This window comes from Callithrix jacchus, chromosome 6 (genome assembly GCF_049354715.1).
Source record: "Callithrix jacchus isolate 240 chromosome 6, calJac240_pri, whole genome shotgun sequence".
In the NCBI taxonomy this organism is placed as follows: Eukaryota; Metazoa; Chordata; class Mammalia; order Primates; family Cebidae; genus Callithrix; species Callithrix jacchus.
In genome coordinates this window covers 12,555,302-12,573,105 of record NC_133507.1, presented here as the reverse complement: position 1 = coordinate 12,573,105, position 17,804 = coordinate 12,555,302, and the positions used below count along the sequence as shown (strand labels likewise).

At 42.5% G+C, this 17,804-nt stretch overlaps 1 protein-coding gene across 1 annotated transcript in view; it reads left to right on the top strand.

Annotated features, from left to right (window-relative positions):
* The first annotated feature begins 1,329 nt into the window (after positions 1 to 1,329).
* LOC128932316 (uncharacterized) overlaps positions 1,330 to 17,804 on the top strand; it is a 455,935-nt gene continuing 439,460 nt past the window's right edge. Inside the window, exon 1 of the transcript XR_013536601.1 lies at positions 1,330 to 1,501. The gene's annotated coding sequence lies outside the window, so the exon portion shown is untranslated. The remainder of the gene's footprint in view (positions 1,502 to 17,804) is intronic.

The window sequence follows — 17,804 nt, the reverse complement described above, 5'->3', positions numbered from 1 at the left end:
AATGGCAGAGCTGGGAGCTCTTATTTATTCGACAAATATTTTTGAATGCCTAGCACTAGGTATTAGTCATATGACTATCTGAACGATACGATATGTTACATTCTTGTGTAAAGTAGTGTATCTATGAATTATATGCATTTTATGATGCATCAAAATATTTTATCCTGATATATGCATTGAGAGCAAAAAAAAAATGTTAGTTCAGATTCAAGTACTTTATGCAAGCAAACTGGGAGGCTTGTTTTATTCCCAAATCACTGGATTTTCATTTACAGGACTCCTCTGCCATGCTCTCCCTATGCTCCTTTCCAGAAGTGACCTCTCTCAGGGACACCCTCTAACTTCCTGTCATTACCTTAGGATTAGCTCCTCACCTCCCTTCTTCATTATTCTAAATCCAAGCCATTTTCCACCATTTTGGTCTTAGGGCCTCAACTTCCTCAGTGCAATAACTTGCAATGCACTCCATTTCATATGGGCCTGGTTATATACAATTTGGCTAAGGTTCCAAGAGTTGTTCCAACTTCCAAATCTAAAATCCAGAGATTTGTCTTCTGGTGACATCTTTATGTGTTACTTTTCCTATTATCGTCTTCTGTCAGCTGAGCCTGCTCTCATCACCAGTGTCAAGAGGCTAGCATTATGTGAATAAATGTTTCTTATTTGCCAGGGACTGGTCTAAGCTTGTTAAACAGTCTCATTGCATCTTCACAACAACTTGTCCAGCTCAGAGCTCGAGAGAGTTGGGAGTTGAACCAAGATTTTTGATAACTCCAAACATAAATTTCTTATGCATGTTTTAGTGCCGCTTAATTCTTACGTCTACTCACTTGATTTGCCTCCCTGCCCACCATCAGATGCTTCGATTGTGTTCTTGTTGACACCCCAGAGTTGCTTCCTTCTTTGACTTTCCAGTGACTACCATGCCGTTCCTTGGTTCTGACCAAATCTGACTTTCGTTTTCTCCACTTGCAGCTGGTAACCACTGCACTGCTGCAGAACACTGATTTGCACATTGCATTTAGACCTAGGTTTTAAAATTAATTTACTGAGTTGGAAGATGTACTCACAAAATGCCAACAGAATGTAGGCTACATTACATGTAGTGGGGCTGAAAGCTCTTTGGGGAAATATTTGTTATATACAAAAATTTTTGTTATTCATCTGGGAAACACATAAGAATGAGTGGTGATATACAATGTATTTATGCATTTACATGTTAAAAAATGCATTTAAAAGCAACTCCTTTTAGAAAACTCTGTGACAGAGACCATGGATTCCACTCCAGCTTTATGACATCACACTTCCACTTGACCTTTATTGATAACCAGTTGGCTAGCTCAATACCTATTCTTGCTGATCTCAGTATTAGAGCTCTGTTTTCTTCAAGTCATATTTGACCCTCCTACAGCAGCAAGAGGTCTTTCTCCTACCTTATTAAGAAGCTTCTGGCCAGGCATGGTGGCTCACGCCTATAATCCCAGCACTTTGAGAGGCCGAGGTAGGTGGATCGCCTGAGGTCAGGAGTTGGAGACCAGGCTGGCCAACATGGTGAAACCTCATCTCTGCTAAAAATACAAAAATTAGCCAGGTGTGGTGGTGGGTGCCTGTTACCCCAGCTACTCGGGAGGCTGAGGCAGGATTGCTTGAACCTGGAAGGCAGAGGTTGCTGTGAGCTGAGATCATGGCATTTCACTCCATCCTGGGTGTAAGAGTGAAACTCTGTCTTGGCCGAGGGGAAGCTTCCACTACTTTTCTCCTTTCATGATTTATTGGTATCTCCTTTCTCCTGGGAATGTATGTGTGCCTCTGTTCAGAGACTAACAGTTTCTTGTTATTTACATAATGAAATGGTCATCTTGGCCCTCTGTGTTCTGCTACCCATCTATCATGCCTCCTCCCCAACTCTAATCTCCCTCAGCTCTCTCCTTCACTCTGCCCAGCACAACCTCTACTTCAAACACTCTGCCTTGTAACTGTGCCATTCCTTCTGGCTTGAATGCCACCCTTGAAAGACAAATTATCTCTTTCCTTAAGCCAAAAGCCATTTCTTTCCTTTTTCTCTTCCTATGACCTTTTGTGGTTTATTTCTCAAATACCACTTTCTGGCTTGTCATACAGTCAAATCATGTGCATGCCACCGTTTCACCACTAGATTATAAACCATTAGCTAGATTCCAGGTCTTATTCCTCTTTGCATCCCCTTTAGTGTCTTTAGGAAAATGCAACGCCCAATGTGGCATCTTTTTGGGCTCAAGAAAACAGATGTGCATGACTGCTATGGGCTAGACATGCTCTCGAAAGGATACAACCCACAAAACACACAGCATGCCAACAGAGCAGCATCAGCCATTTCTTTTTAATAAGAATAGTTCTTATAGAAGTCCACATCTCTGTTTCAGGGCTATGCTTTTGGAGCTCTCCTTAGGTGTGAGGAAAGTAAACCAGCCCAGACAAATACAGGAGCTATATATTCCAAATAGGAAGCAATATTTTCTGGAAAAGTTCCTAGCTTAGCCTCCAAGGTCCCTGAAGGGGCAGGCCATGTGTCTCCCATTATAATAGAAATAGCTCCGGTCTGCAGCTCCCAGTGAGATCAATGCAGAAGGCAAGTAATTTCTGCATTTCCAACTGAGGTACCCGGTTCATCTCGTTGTGACTGGTTGAGCAGTAGGTGCAGCCACGGAGGGTGAGCTGAAGCAGGGTGAGGCATCATCTTAATCGGGAAGCACAAGGGAAGCCATGAGAGACTGTACCAGGAAGAATGGTCCATTCAGGCCCAGATACTGCACTTCTCCCATGGTCTCCTGGCAGACCAGGAGATTCCTCTGGTGCCTACCCCACCAGTGCCCTGGGTTTCAAGCACAAAACTAGGCAGCTGTTTGGGCAGACACCAAGCTAGTGGCAGGAGTTTTTTTTTTTTTCATACCCCAGTGGCACCTGGAATACCAGTGAGACAGAACCCTTCACCCCTCTGGAAGGGGGACTGAAGTCAGGGAGCCAAGTGGTTTGGCTCAGTGGGTCCCACCCCCATGGAGCACAACAATCTACCATCCACTGGCTTGAAATTCTAAGAGCGCAGCAGTCTCAGGTGGACCTGGGACACTGGAGCTTGGTGGGGGACGGGCATGCACCATTGCTAAGGCCTGCGTAGGTGGTATTCCCCTTATCATGTAGACAAAGTTACCGGGAAGTTCCAACTGGGTGGAGCCCACCACAGCTCAGGAAGACCTCTGTGGTCAGATTGCCTATCTAGACTCCTCTTCTCTAGGCAGGGCATCTCTGAAAAAAGGCAGCAGCCCTGGTCAGGGACTTCTAGATAAAACCCCCATCTCCTCAGAGAGAGGTGGCTAAGGGCACAGTTACAGCAGACTTAAATGTCCCTGCTTGGCAGCTCTGAAGGGAGCAGTGGATTTCCCAGCACAGCTTAAGGGGCAGACTACCTCCTCAAGAGATTCCCTGATGCCCATATATTGTGACTGGAAGGTACCTCCCAGTAGGGGCCAACAGACCTCATACAGGAGAGCTCCGACTGGCACTGGCAGGTGCCCTTCTGAGATGAAGCTTCCACAGGAAGATACAGAGAGCAATCTTTGCTGTTCTACAAAGATTCCAAGTGACATCCAAGTAAACAGGATGTCCAGGCGAACTCCAGCAGACTGCTGCAGAGGGGCCTGTTATAAAGAAGACTAGCAAACAGAAATGAATAATGTCAATGTCAACAAAACGGACATCCACTCAAGAGACCACACAAAGATGGGAAGAAACCAGCACAAAAAGGCTGAAAATTCCAAAAAAAGAATGCCTCTTCTCCTCCAAAGGATCACAAGTTCTCACCAGTAAGGAAACAAAACTGGATGGGAATGAGTTTGACAAATTGATAGAAGTAGGCTTCAGAAAGTGGGTAATAAGCAACTCGACCAAGCCACAGAACTATGTTCCAACCCAGTGCGAGGAAGTTAAGAACTTTTTTCCCTTTATTCAAAACCAATGCTAGGATCTTTTCATTGTCTACATTTCTCTTTCTCCAGAGCTCCTGGAGGGCAAGACACTGTTTCTCATATATTTCTGGATCCTTGGAGCTTAGCGCAGAGCTTGGCATAGATGCTCAGCATGAGCTTTTCTGAATAAAATAATTTCAAATGCCACATACCAGATATTGATTTTTTTTTTTCTGAAATTAGAGCTGAAAGTTGAAAGCAAGGTGGGGTGCAATCCTGGTGTGCTCAGGGAGAAAAATGAGAGGGATGAGGGCTGTGAGACAGTCATGCATGTGTTCAGAAGGGGATTTAAGAACCAGTGTGCCTACTAGGGCAGGTCACCCACAAAGAGAAGCCCATCAGACTAACAGGGCTAACAGCAGATCTCTCTGCAGAAACTCTACAAGCCAGAAGAGTGGGGACCAATATTCAACGTTCTTAGAACATTTTCAACCCAGAATTTCATATGCAACAAAACAAAGCTTTCTAAGTGAAAGAAAAATGAAATCCTTTACAGACAAGCAAATGCTCAGATATATTGTCACCACCATGCCTGCCTTACAAAAGCGCCTAAAGGAAGCACTAAACATGGAAAGGAAAATCGGGTACCAGCCACTACAAAAACATACCGAATTATAAAGGTCCTCGATGGTATGAAGACACTGCATCAACTAACGGGCAAAATAACATCATGGTGACAGGATCAAATTCACACATACCAATATTAACCTTAAATGTAAATGGGCTAAATGCCCCAATTAAAAGACACAGACTGGCACATTTGATAAAGACTCAAGACCCATCAGTGTGCTGTATTTAGGAGACCCATCTCACATGCAAGGATAGACATAGGCTCAAAATAAAGGGATGGAGAAATACTTACATTATGCAGCTAACAAACATATGAAAAAAAGCTCATCATCATCTGTTATTAGATCAATGCAAATCCAAACCTCATTGACATACTATCTCAATTAGAGATACTCATGCTGGTTAGAATGGTGATCATTAAAAAAATCAGGAAACAACAGATGCTAAAGGAGATGTGGAGAAATAGGAATGCTTTTACACTGTGTGTGGGAGTGTAAATTAGTTCGACCATTGTGGAAGACAGTATGGTGATTCCTCAAGGATCTAGAACTAGAAATACCACTTGACCCAGCATCCCATTAGTGGGTACATATACAAAGGATTGTAAATCATTCTACTATAAAGGCACAACATGCAGATGTTATGTTTATTGCGGCACTGTTCACAATAACAAAGACTTGGAATCAACCCAAATGCCCATCAATGATAGATTGGATAAAAAAAATGTGTTACGTATACACCATGGAATACTATGCAGCCATAAAAGAATAAGTTTATGTCCCTTGCAGGGACATGGATGCAGCTGGAAACCATCATTCTCAGCAAACTGATACAAGGACAGAAAACCAAACACCACATGCTCTCACTCATAAATGGGAGTTGAATGATGAGAAACATGGACACAGGGAGGGGAACATCACATACTGGGGCCTCTTGGCAGGTGGGGAACTAAGGGAGGGATAGAATTAGAGGACATACCTAATGTAGATGATGGGTTGATGGGTGCAGCAAACTACCATGGCACGTGTATACCAAAGTAGCAAACTGGCACATTCTGCACATGTACCCCAGAACTTAAAGTATAATAATAATAAGCATCACCAGTTTGGGATGCACCTAGTTCCTTTGTACCTCCTTTAGTTGGATACAGTTCTCCAGTTAGGGGTCAAGTTCACCTTAAACAATGTTACCTAGTAAGAGCTGACATCCCAACTCTATCAGATATCCCAGCAGAACAGAGAAAGTTAACCCAAAAACACTGCCAAATGTTCCTGTAGAGGAAGAGGTTTGTTTGTTAGCCCTTAGCCACAGAAGAGAACTAGTATCTACTGAGTGTTCTTTATGGTAGTTTGTTTTCCATGGATTGTCTCTTTCTATCCTTACAATAATTCTAAAAAGTATTCTTCATACATATTTTACGGATGAGGAAACTGAGGTCCAGAGAGGTTCATTTTAGATTGCATTTTAGATGTAAGGTGTAATCCTAGGTTACATTTTAGAGTTAGCACGTTATAGAAATTACCATTTCTCTGGCTTCAATGTATTTTTCTGGCCCATGCTGCCTAATTCAGCATCAGACAGAAGGCATGCAATAAATGTTTGTTAGTATTAACAATCTTTATCTTTGACTAGCTTAATGCCAGCACTTGCATTATTTTGAATAGGGTTTTTTATTCCTGCAGATACAGATAGGTTTATCCTGGAATGGTTGTTTCTGAAGTCTAGGGTAATTAAATTAGGATATGATGTCTATTTTCAAAATGGCCTCACAGCAAGTCGGTAACAGAACTAAAACTTTTCATCGGTTTCTGTCAGGTCAATTATTCTGAGCCTCAGCTTCTTTAGAAAATAAAGGGATTGGATTTGATCATCTCCAAGGCCTTCTCCTCTTTAATACTGTGTAAAAAGAAAGTCTGATTATCTTTCTGCTGTACCTGGAAAGCCTAGGCGGCCAATTAGGAAGCAAGGATAAAGGTATCTAAAATGTCGACTTTCTTTTCCTTTTTATGTAGTGAATGGCTCTGGCCAGGACCCTCTTGTTTCTGGGATAAGTCTCTTATTTGAACAGAACATTTACACAGAAGATTTTCAAAGTATGTGGTTTGTGTCTATCAGAAAAGAAAGCACGCACTCCAGCCAGTGAATCCACCATTCAGTGAGGTGGAGAACTGCCCTCTGGAAAGCAACCAGCATCTCAAGGAAGTATTTTAAGCACATCCAGTGTTCACGTTAACCATGTATTACCTTCACTGTGTAAGAGTTCAGGGTTTATAAGTCAGGAGATACCAACTTATATGCGGAGGGGATCACACAGCTGTGGCAGAATATAAATTACTTTTTCAAATATTCTAAAGTAAAACCTCCAAAGCAAGATCTATCTCTAAAAGACCTCATGGTCATTCTCTCAAAGAAAGTCACTCATCTAGTTATTTTAAGTTGGTTATGAAACAAACCTAGTAATAGGCTCTCTTGAATACACTAGAGCAGTTCATATTAGTTTTGATTAAACATTAATCCAAACGATATTATTTCACTCTCTTAAACTTCAATGAGTTTCTTTATTAGAAAACATGACTTCAATATCTCATTTTACATTCCCACTCTAAAACTGTATCATGAATGGAAATGTCTTCTAAGATTCATTTTTAATTCAAGAGTTTATGCTCTTATAAATTGGCTAAAATTTTTAAAAATTGGATTTGTTTGAATTGCTTCAATAGAACAGAAAATATAAATTTAATATTTTTAGTATTTTTCTCATAATTAAGCTTTTATAGCTTTTAACAGTTTTGTGGAATAAAAATTAACCAAGATGTTTCTTTAGAAATTCTTCGGTTGTTTCATGCATGGAAAAGACTCCCCCAAGCTGTGGTTATATTTTCATCTACATGTTCTTGTAGTCTATTTTAAAAAACATTTAGCACTCCTTAAATAATCCATCCAATTCAATATTTAGAAGTTTTCTGAAAAAAATCGTCTGGCTAATGGACTTTATACCACAAAATAAACCCAAACTTTATAAGCAGCAACTTTTGCTATTTCAGACATTATATAGACATCTCTTGTCAACCTAGGTCCTAATTGATCTACCTACCTATGCAATTGACATACTGCTGTCAATGGGAATACCTGCAAAGATTATTGAACATGCAAATAATCAGCCAATATCTGACATTATGGGAAGCTCAGATTTGACTATATGTTAATTCAATACAAATTTACTTAAGTTCCCATGTGGCTATACTAAAATCTTATGAAGTGCTGTAAAAATGGCAAAGAAAAATAAGGCATGGTGCTTTCTCTCAAGATACTGTCTAGCAAGAAAGCTAGATAGGGGATGGAAAGTTATGATTTTTCAAAAATTGTCTTAACAAAAATCTTGGAAATAAGAATGTGCTTAAAAATCAGACTTTAATTATCTGGTTGTTTTCATCCTGATATAACCTAAACATCACATATTTACCCTGCTGTTAGGAAAGGAGTCAAAATTTGTAGTCACCACTGTATCCTAATCATTATAGTGTCAGTCTAGAAGCACAACAGTTCAGAATTCTTAAGTAGGGTTGCGGGGTTTCCAAAAGGCCTTGCTCTATTCCTCTTCTCAAGTTTGGAGTCCCAGCAAAGGTGCTGACCAGGTATCTGCAGGCTTTTACACTGCCTGAGGACAGCCTGAGTCTCTGGGAGTCCAGCCCAGTGACTGCAGACTCTCACTTGCATGATTCAGCAGTGTTAATTAAGTCCAGGACAAATCCCTTTGTTTAAGATGAGCAAAGGCTGTTTTACACTTTGACACTGCCCAGACGGGTTTCTAAAAATGAGAGGCATAAGAGACACAAAACCTCATTTTCTCTCTCACAATATATGTGTAATGGTTGCAGTCATGCAAAGCTGCCAGTATTGGGTTCACATTCAGACTTCCTGGGCTTGGCAGGAGAAGTCCTCAGTTGTGGATATTTCCTAGATCCTGGGCCCTTGGTTGGGTGCTTAACAGAGATACTCATCGGACACAGAATCTACACTCGAGTTTTCTCGCAATACATAGAGCAAGGGTTTGAGCAGCTCTGGAGGCCCCCTCTAACATGTTCATTTAGAACAGAAAAATAATCAGTAGACTATTTCAAACTAGGAAACACTGACTCCCATAACATTCATTTATCCTGCACTATTTAAGACAGTGTTCTTCATTAACTGAAGATGGGATGATGATTTTGTATCATCCCATGAAGTCTAATTATCCATTTTTTTTTTTTTCGATTCTTGTCTTGCTCTGTTGCTCAGGCTGGAGTACAGTAGCATTGTCACACCTCACTGTAGCCTTGAACTCACACACTCAAGCGAACCTCCTGCTTCAGCCTCCCAAGAAGCTGAGACTTCAAGTGTGTGCCACTGTACACAGCTTTATCGTCTGTGCTTTTCTAAGAGAATGGGAAATAAAGTTTGAACAAGCTTCTTGAAAAATTATGATGCATTTATGCAATTCAAATGATTCCTTGTCTTAGAATCTGAGACTCTTAAGCGCTTGTCTTATTTAATTTTTTCAGAAGATTGGTTAAATATTCACTGTGTCGTTACTTACTGGCCAATAGATTCTTACGTTATTCATGAGATAGCTCAATTTCTTAATAATTTAAAGAAACTGTAACTCTTTTCAATATATTTCCTATTGGTTTTTGGGATTTGGAGGATTTATATAAAATATTTTTTTATTTTTAAAGCTAAAAAGAAATTATTATTTCAAATAGTTTTATGGACGGTCATGATAATTTGAAATGCACAAATACTGGATTTTAGTTTTGCCTTGTATTTAACCAGTGGAGTGGGTAAAAATCATTAGTGCAGTTTTACCATATTTCACTATGCTACTCTCTTCACCATCTGTTAAGTGTCTATTTAATGCATAGCTTTCCCTGAGTTCATCATTTTAAATGATAAATAAAAATTTTTACAGATAACAATTAGAACAAGACTGAGTGAAGTTTACTGTGAAAATCTGGGGATTTGGACACCAGTCACTGAACGGTGAAAATGGAAGCCTTGTGCAACAAGCTTCCGACCTGTTCTCTGGGTTCATAGTGGGAACCAAAACCCTGGAGACTGCAATTAAATGAAACAGGGCTACAGTTTTTCACCAAAAGAATATGATTACATGCACTCAAATGCAACCTCACAACTGGCCAGTTTGCAGCTTTGAGATGTCACCTCAAAATAGACAAATACTCTTCTTAATGCTGCTAAACATTTCTGGCCCACTTCCCCTTAAGTACACCGCTACCACTGAAGGATATTTATACTCGGTACTTTGCAAAGCCCACTGAAACACTTATTGGAGGCATTTGTAGTTACTACCGCCCTCAGGGACTTTGGTTTACACTAAGTTTAGCCCTTGTCTTGCTGTCTGGTTGTCTGATAATGACCATAATCGTAATTATTTCCACCAAAATGTTGCCCATTAACCATGTTTGACTTACTAGAAACTTTTCCTGAACTTACTACATTAGTGCTCCAATGACATGTTTACAAGTGGGTTATTATTTTTTAACACACCGACAAAAGGCATCTTTTAACTGTATGTCAGGTCTTCCCCCAAATCTTCAAAGCTTGTCTCTGATGTGATTTCCTGCTTACTGGATCCTCTTCCCTGGTCCTAACTCCGTAACTAGTCACAGAGGATTTCTGAGACCCCTGAGTCCAACAGAGCTTTCATTTGTATGTAATCTCTTCAGCAGAGCCAATAAGGCATTTTTTGGAAAACCCTCATTACACCTACTCACTAAAGACATTGCAAGTATGGCAGGTTTAACAGTTAAAATTCTTACTCCATGAAAATACACAGGTTCAAGTGATGCAACAGTATTTGCTTCTTTTTGCTTTCCTTGTAAAAAAAATAAAATCTGCCTCTGAGATCTCATCCTCTTCGGCACAAACAAAATTTATCCTCACTTACTTGGGGGTTCCTTTGTTTTCTGTTCCCCTTACACAAATGTCCCAGAGACCATGCAAGCTCTGGTCTTTGATCACAGTGAGCACCGCTGTTCTAATGTCTGTAACAGGCACAGTTCACTGGTAATGGGCACTGGAAGCCAGGAGCCTAGAACCCCAGCATGTAGCTTCCCCAGAACCATCTCCTGGGGCCCAGCCACCCTAAAGTTATTTTCCCCTGGGCCCAAACACTCTCCTGGGGCACTATTAGGGTGATGGGCCAGTAGGTCCTATATTAACTCTCCCCAGGTTGGAGGACTACTGCCTCAGCTTCCTTCTGCTGTTGCCTCTTTCTTTCACCCCCTTTTTGTTGCAGGTAATTTACTTCATTTCCCTTCAGTGTACCCTTCAGTGTCCAGTGTTTATTTCCATTGCGGAGTTGAAAATATGTTAAACCAATTTCTTTCATTTCTTTTTTCCTACTTACACCTTAGTAAACAGACTTGCTCAAAATAACTTCATGCAGAGCATGGCAGCGGTCCCCAGACCTAAGACTCAGCAATCTCCCCTCAAACCCCTGTGTCCAAGTTCATGGCTTCTAGCTCCTCTCTGCTTTACTCTTACTAAGGCTTCAGAAAAAAAATCTTTCTTCTCAGCATGGCTTTGCTCCATTTTTTTATTGGCCTGTACCTTGTTCTTTCTTTTGGCTATCCCTCAAAATGAGTCTTTCAAGTCTCATATGTGGAAATTGAAATTCTTGCCATTGCCCAAAAAGAAAACAAGTAGTTACAAATATATTCAGCAAGTCAAAGGAGTGTGTGTGTGTGTGTGTGTGTGTGTGTGTGTGTTCATGCATTCATTCAACAAACATTAACTTAGGATCTACACTATGCCAAGTTTTCTAATCCCTGGGAAAAGATGAGTGAATAGGTAGAATCCCTGCTCTCAAGGAATTTACAGTGTTTTGGGAGAAACCAAAGACAAGGAAGTGGTGACTTTCCAGTTACAGAGATAAGCAGGGGGGCCGGGGGAGTCTTTGGAGTGAGCCTCTCCCGGCCCAGGGGAAACTCAAGAAGACTTTCAGAAGAAAGTCAAGTCTATGGTGCATTCCAGAGGCTCTCATTCCAAAGGAGTAAAAGGAATGATGGCAAGACATCGATTTTAGCAGAGCCATAAATATGTGGCTACAATGCAGAGAGAAAAGTGTCCTTTCAAAAAACTCTAGGCATTTCCTTAACACATCCTGCGTGAGACCAAAGGGCAGGGCAAGTGATAAAGGAAACTTTGCCAACCACTTACAGGCCCCCAGTGCCCCACTCTCCAAGAAGAACTGAGGATGTAAAACTCTCCCTGTGAGGCAGTTTCTTGGTTTCCCTCCTGTGGGTGAAATCTTGGGCCAGTTCCAGATTCTTCCAGAAACTTTCAGGTAATAACAAGCCCTCAAGTCAGTTTTAGTCATCAGACAGATCCATTTCAATAACTAAAATACCAAGTCCTGTGCAAGAGTCAAAACTGTGAACTTCATTTAGAGCTTTTTCCCTCTCTTGAGCAGTGGCTAGGACGGGTACTCACAGTGGGAGATGAGGGTGTAGTTTGCAGTTTGGGGCCTGTTTCTTTCTCCTCACCCCTGCTGGCCTTGCAGTGGACCCCAGCATTGAGGAATGGGGAAGTGGATTGGTTTGCCCCACTTCTGGCCGAGGTGCATGCTCAGGGCTGACCCTCACCGGGGTGCTGTTGAGCGTAGCTCAGATTGGTGCCCTGAGCACGTCTAACTGCACCCTTCCAGCCCTGGGCAAAGCACGTCCCAACGTCGCCAATTGCCTCTTCTTTTTTAGCCAAACACTCCTCCCTACCCCCACGACTTCTTCCCTAGAAACTCTGCTGGATGGATTTAAAAACGGCTCCTGGTCCTTTCTTCCCCTTGAGAGGCTGGTCTGGTCAGCACCACACAGCAGACCACACAGACACCACTCCTTTTCCAGAGGCGAGTCTCTCTCTGCCTATCAGCCTCAGCCTGAGCCTCCACCTCTTCCCCTGGGGTCAGATATCTAGGCACTGTGCCTGGCAAAATTCAAGGGATGGATCCACCCAGGATTCTCTTGTCCCTTTTTGTGTGAGGTCATGAAGGACACATTCCTCTCTTCCAGTAAGGAGTAGCAAAAGTGCCCCACCACTCCAAGAAATTTCTTCAGTAAAGTCTTTCCCCTTTTCCAGACCTCCAACATTATTAGACCGTTCATACCAGGGTTGAACTAAGGTTCACAACATTGATATTAATGGCTGCCTTCTTTGTAAGTCAGGTAGGTTCCCTACTTTAAAAGACAGGAGAAACTTTCCACCTATTTTTTTTTCTTGGCTCGTTAAACTACAAAGAAAACACAACAAGAATCCTTTTTAAGAATCTTGTCATGCATGACATGTATACAAACAGCTTGAGCTTCATCTTGGTAAGGGAGGGATTCTTAAATTTGCTTAATAGTCTTGAGTGTGTTAACAAGGGCATGAACCTTGATCCAACAGGCGTATCCTTGATGCTGTCCGTTAACTTCCCCCATCCTAAGCCCTACCAGCAACCACCCCTAAAAGGAAAGGATGAGTTTTTGGTTGTCAGCTCCCCGAATGCTGCCCCCAAATAAGGGGCTGTGTTCATGTAATCAAATTAGACTGAGATAAGGAAGGGAGGTGGAGGCTGGGACACAGCATGCCACAGTCTGGGCCCCCAGCATATCACCTTTCTTTCTTCTCTTTATTACCTTGGCTCAGGAGGATGAAACCCAAAGTCACAGAAAGCTGGGGTGAGGGTACAGAAATAGGTTGGGGTTTAGGTGAAGTGAGGAAGTGGTGGGCATTCTTTGGATTTGCAGATCTTGTCAAATGCTCTTGTCACAGCTTCCTATTCTGCCCCATCTATGTTCTCTGGATGTACCTTCTCTGTCAAATCACATTTCATGTCCCTTTCTAGGAACCAAGAAATAAAGCTGCCCCAGGCACAGCCCTTCAGGGGAAGAGAGTGGTCTTGCATGGCTGACAGCACCATAACCTTCCCATCTGTGCTTCCTCCTCCATCTGTCCAGGAGCCTCCCTTTTTGGGCCTCTGCCATCAGATCACATTTCCCTGCATTACTTTTTTTTCCTGCTCTACTTCTAGTTTTCTTCTTCAATGTTGCTATCTTCTTTTTTTGGCCATCATATCTTTACATTGTCTTTCTAGATAGCTGAAAAGAATTGTCTCCCTATTTCTTTCTTCCTAGTTTGTCTGTTTTCCTCTTATTCTGTTCATCTAACGTAATTTTTAGACGGAAAGGAATGATTGGAGCCTGAATTGGCCAAAGGTCAACACAAGGGCTGAGGATAAAGCTCTGATTTTTTTTATCTTGCCCAAATTCCTATCCTAAGGGGTCTGGGAAGTCATCCCCTATAAACCATAAATTCTCATTAGAAAGGTTTTATATGACCCAGTATATCGTGACTTACTTTCCAATTTGACTCTGGCATAGCAAGGAAAAAAATTAAAATATTTTACCCTGAAATATATTTCCTTGTTATACCTTGAAATTGCCCTGCAGAGTCACTTGTGGGAAAAATCCACATCATATAGAGAATCCCTTTCCCCCTTTGTTTCCCTCCCTTTTTTTTTTTTTCCAGATCCAGGAGATAATCAACTAAGAGCCAGACACCCTTTTAGGTCTCATAAGAAACATTTTACAACCTGCTCTTTCTCTGAAGTCTGCTATCTGAGAGATTCCTCTGCAAAATAAAATGTCGTCTCCACAATCCTTTACCTTACCCTGAACATTCCTTTCCATTGATCCCAGGTCTTCAGATAAACTCAACCAATTGTCAACCAGAAAATGTTTAAATTTACGTATAGCCTGAAAGCCCATGCTTTGAGTTGCCCCAACTTTCTGAACCAAACCAATATATTTCTTAAATGTATTTGATTGATGTTTCATGCCTCTCTAAAATATATAAAACCAAGCTGTACCCTGACCATCCTGGGCACATGCTCATAGGAACTCCTGAGGACTGTGTCGTGGGCCATGGTCACTCATATTTGGTTCAGAATAAATTTCTTCAACTATTTTACAGAGTTCAGCCATTTTTATCAACAGGGCAATGTGAGAATAGAAGGAAATGGACAGGGCACCATTTTGCCCCCTAGAGGCAACTGGTTCTACAAGGATCATGCTGCCTTCGAAAACCACCTGGAAATCTCATCTTCCCACGTTCTCAGATGCCCCAGCCTCCAGCCTCTGCCTCTACCACTCCCGTCACTAGCTGTGAAAAGAATGACATCTAAATGGGGCGGGGGGCTTTCCCTGTTTATCATCCTTACCATCTCCAACTGGGAAAGAAAAGAAGTTATCCACTGTCAGCTTCTTGAACCCCACTATGATTTGCAAATTCCCATAGGATGACTCCTTAGAGGACACTCTGCTCCCTGACTGACTCCAGCCTCCCTTCCTACAGTCCACCCTTCCCTTCTCAACAGTGACACTTCTCAAGGGGGGAAACAAATTCTCAATCAAATTTGAGTTCTCAGCACTACCAGGACTTCAATATAAGATATAGCTCAATAAATATTTGCTAAGTAAAGTGATTTTCATCAGTGAATTTAGATGAAGAATTCTGGAGTGTTTTCATGTATCTATTTTTTTTTTTTTTTTTTTTTTTGAGACGGAGTTTCGCTCTTGTTACCCAGGCTGGAGTGCAATGGCGCGATCTCGGCTCACCGCAACCTCCGCCCCCTGGGTTCAGGCAATTCTCCTGCCTCAGCCTCCTGAGTAGCTGGGATTACAGGCACGCGCCACCGTGCCCAGCTAATTTTTTGTAATTTTTAGTAGAGACAGGGTTTCACCATGTTGACCAGGATGGTCTCGATCTCTTGACCTCGTGATCCACCCGCCTCGGCCTCCCAAAGTGCTGGGATGACAGGCTTGAGCCACCGTGCCCGGCCTCATGTATCTATTAAGTCAGTCAGTGGAAAGCTGACTAAAGCATGAAGGAAGGATAAGAAAAACTGAAGACAAAGGAGAGAAACAAGTAGATGAGTGCTGGGACTGGGTTTTTTTGTTTTTGTTTTTGTTTTAACATGAACCCTAGAGCTGGAGCAGTTCTCTGCAACTCTGTGCCTGCACTGTTCTGAGCCCCGCAAAGGAACGTGTTTCCTGCCCTACATGGATCGAGCTCAACTCCAGGTCCCAGTGAAGGAAAATCTGGGCATTTACACTTGGTCCTAGGGCTTTGGCCTGAACCACGCTGGGACCCTTTGTCTGGCAATGGAGATTTTTTTCTTTGTAGTTCTCCTCCCTCCCACCAATATCTTGTCATGAGGAAGTCTGTCAGGCTACAGTTGAAGGGCTCAGAAGTTGAATTGATCATAAAACAATAGGTTAGCAAAATTGCTGAGAAAGTAGACATCCTCATGTGATTTACTCAGTAGATGTTTACTGAAGTGGGAAGAATGTTATATTCCAGGCCTTATGGTGGGCGACGGCAATGCCAACACAGTCAGCTGCTTTCCACTGTAAAGAGCTCTTTGTAGTCATTGTATCAAGGCTAAAAAGTCCAGGTGAAACAGCCCCAGCCCTTCAGTGCTCTGGTTTTGAAGACTTGGTCCATACAGCAAAGCATCTTCTAACTTCAACTGTCTTCCCTCCCTCCTGCTGCCCCTGGAAGAGGTTCTGTTGGGACGAGTACAGAGGCCTGGCTTTCCGCTCCAGAGCACAGAATTGGGACCTCACCCCAGGCCAGAGGCCAGCAATTGCAAATGAAGCAAGCACCTCACTCCCTCACTGTACCAAGGTGAGACAAGTTCCTGAGTTCAAGAGTGCTTGCTGGATGCTGTCTAGTGGTTACGAACTAGTATCCACACCCTTCCGAGGACGCATCAGCTCTGAATGAGAGTCACTTATTTCAAAAGCTGAAGAGAGAAGTCATCTGGGGAGATTTCTGTGGCCCCAAGCGATCTCACTTCATCCCGGCCACATTTTTCACTCCTTCCATGTGTACCAGGAGCCTGCCTGGGGGTGGGGGTTTATGATGATTGCAAGGCACATTTCCAGCCTTTTAGGTATCTTTCTGGCCTCCACACCAAAGGCCAGAAGCCCTTCTCTCTCCCCTCTGTCTTCTAACATTCCCCTCATCTGCCTTTTCTTTGCATTCCCTCTTCCTGCTCCTTTCTGGGTTCTTTCCTCTATGCTTTTGTCTTTGTGCAGGAGCTGTGAATGTGGAGAAACATAAGCAAGCTAGGGACAGATGGTGGCCTCAGTAGGACAAGATATCATGGCTAGAGTCTCACTTCTGCCCCTTGCCCTCTCTGAACCCCTCCAGGTCTGTGGCATGGATGCCTCTGTTTCTGCCTTCTGCTGGCATTCTTGATCTGTTGCTTGCCCCCCCACCACCACCACCATCACTGCTCTGCACTCTGGATTTTCTCCCAGGGGATGCATCTAGTTCTTTTGTTATTTTTCTGCTGCTGTCATTGTTATTTTATTTCTATGTCTGGTTCTTTTTTTTTTTTCTTTTTTTTGTATCTCTATGCATCTTTCTATATAGCTATCTCTCTCCCTACCTAACAGTTTCTCTTTCTCTAGTGGGTTGACTGTGGTTCATCCATTTGACTATTTCTTTCATAGGAAGAACAGGACATGGGGATGGCTATGGCAGGCTTAGAAGGCAGGGGTGGAGTTGGCCACCAGCAAACAGCTTCTAGGCAGGGGGCCTTGTGCCCTGGAGGTGGTGTTTCATCGCTCGGGTGCCTTCTGGCCTTGCCTTTTCCTTTATCACTCTTCTTTCACTTTTCCAGAAACCAAACCTTTGGACACCCTCCCCAGGGGCTCTCTGTCTTCGTCTAGCTGGGGATTCTGATAATGGGGTTTTCCTCTCCAACTGTGGATCCAATTATTAGAACTACATGCAGAAAGGCCGATTCAGTCTGGGAGCATCTAGTCTTTCAGAAGGCTTCTTCCCAGGAACTTCTTAAACCCAACCCCAGCTGCTCACAGACTAGAGGCTTCAAGGATTTCTTCCATTTGCCATCAAAGAGATTGACTCCCTATGTTAGCTTGCAAACTCAACTTCCCCTGTGATCTACTTGGAAGCTACTGGATGTGATTTTACAAGATTGCTTTTAGAGGAAAAGACACGGTTTCTCATTCATTTCTGAATCCCCAAGACTTATTAGAGTATCTGTCTCACACTAGAGCTTCCATGGATGTGTTTTGAATGACATTAAACTATTAGTGCCCAGTTCCAAAAAAGGTGCTTTATGGATATGAGTGACAGGGCAATATCCCAGATCCTGGGGGCAAA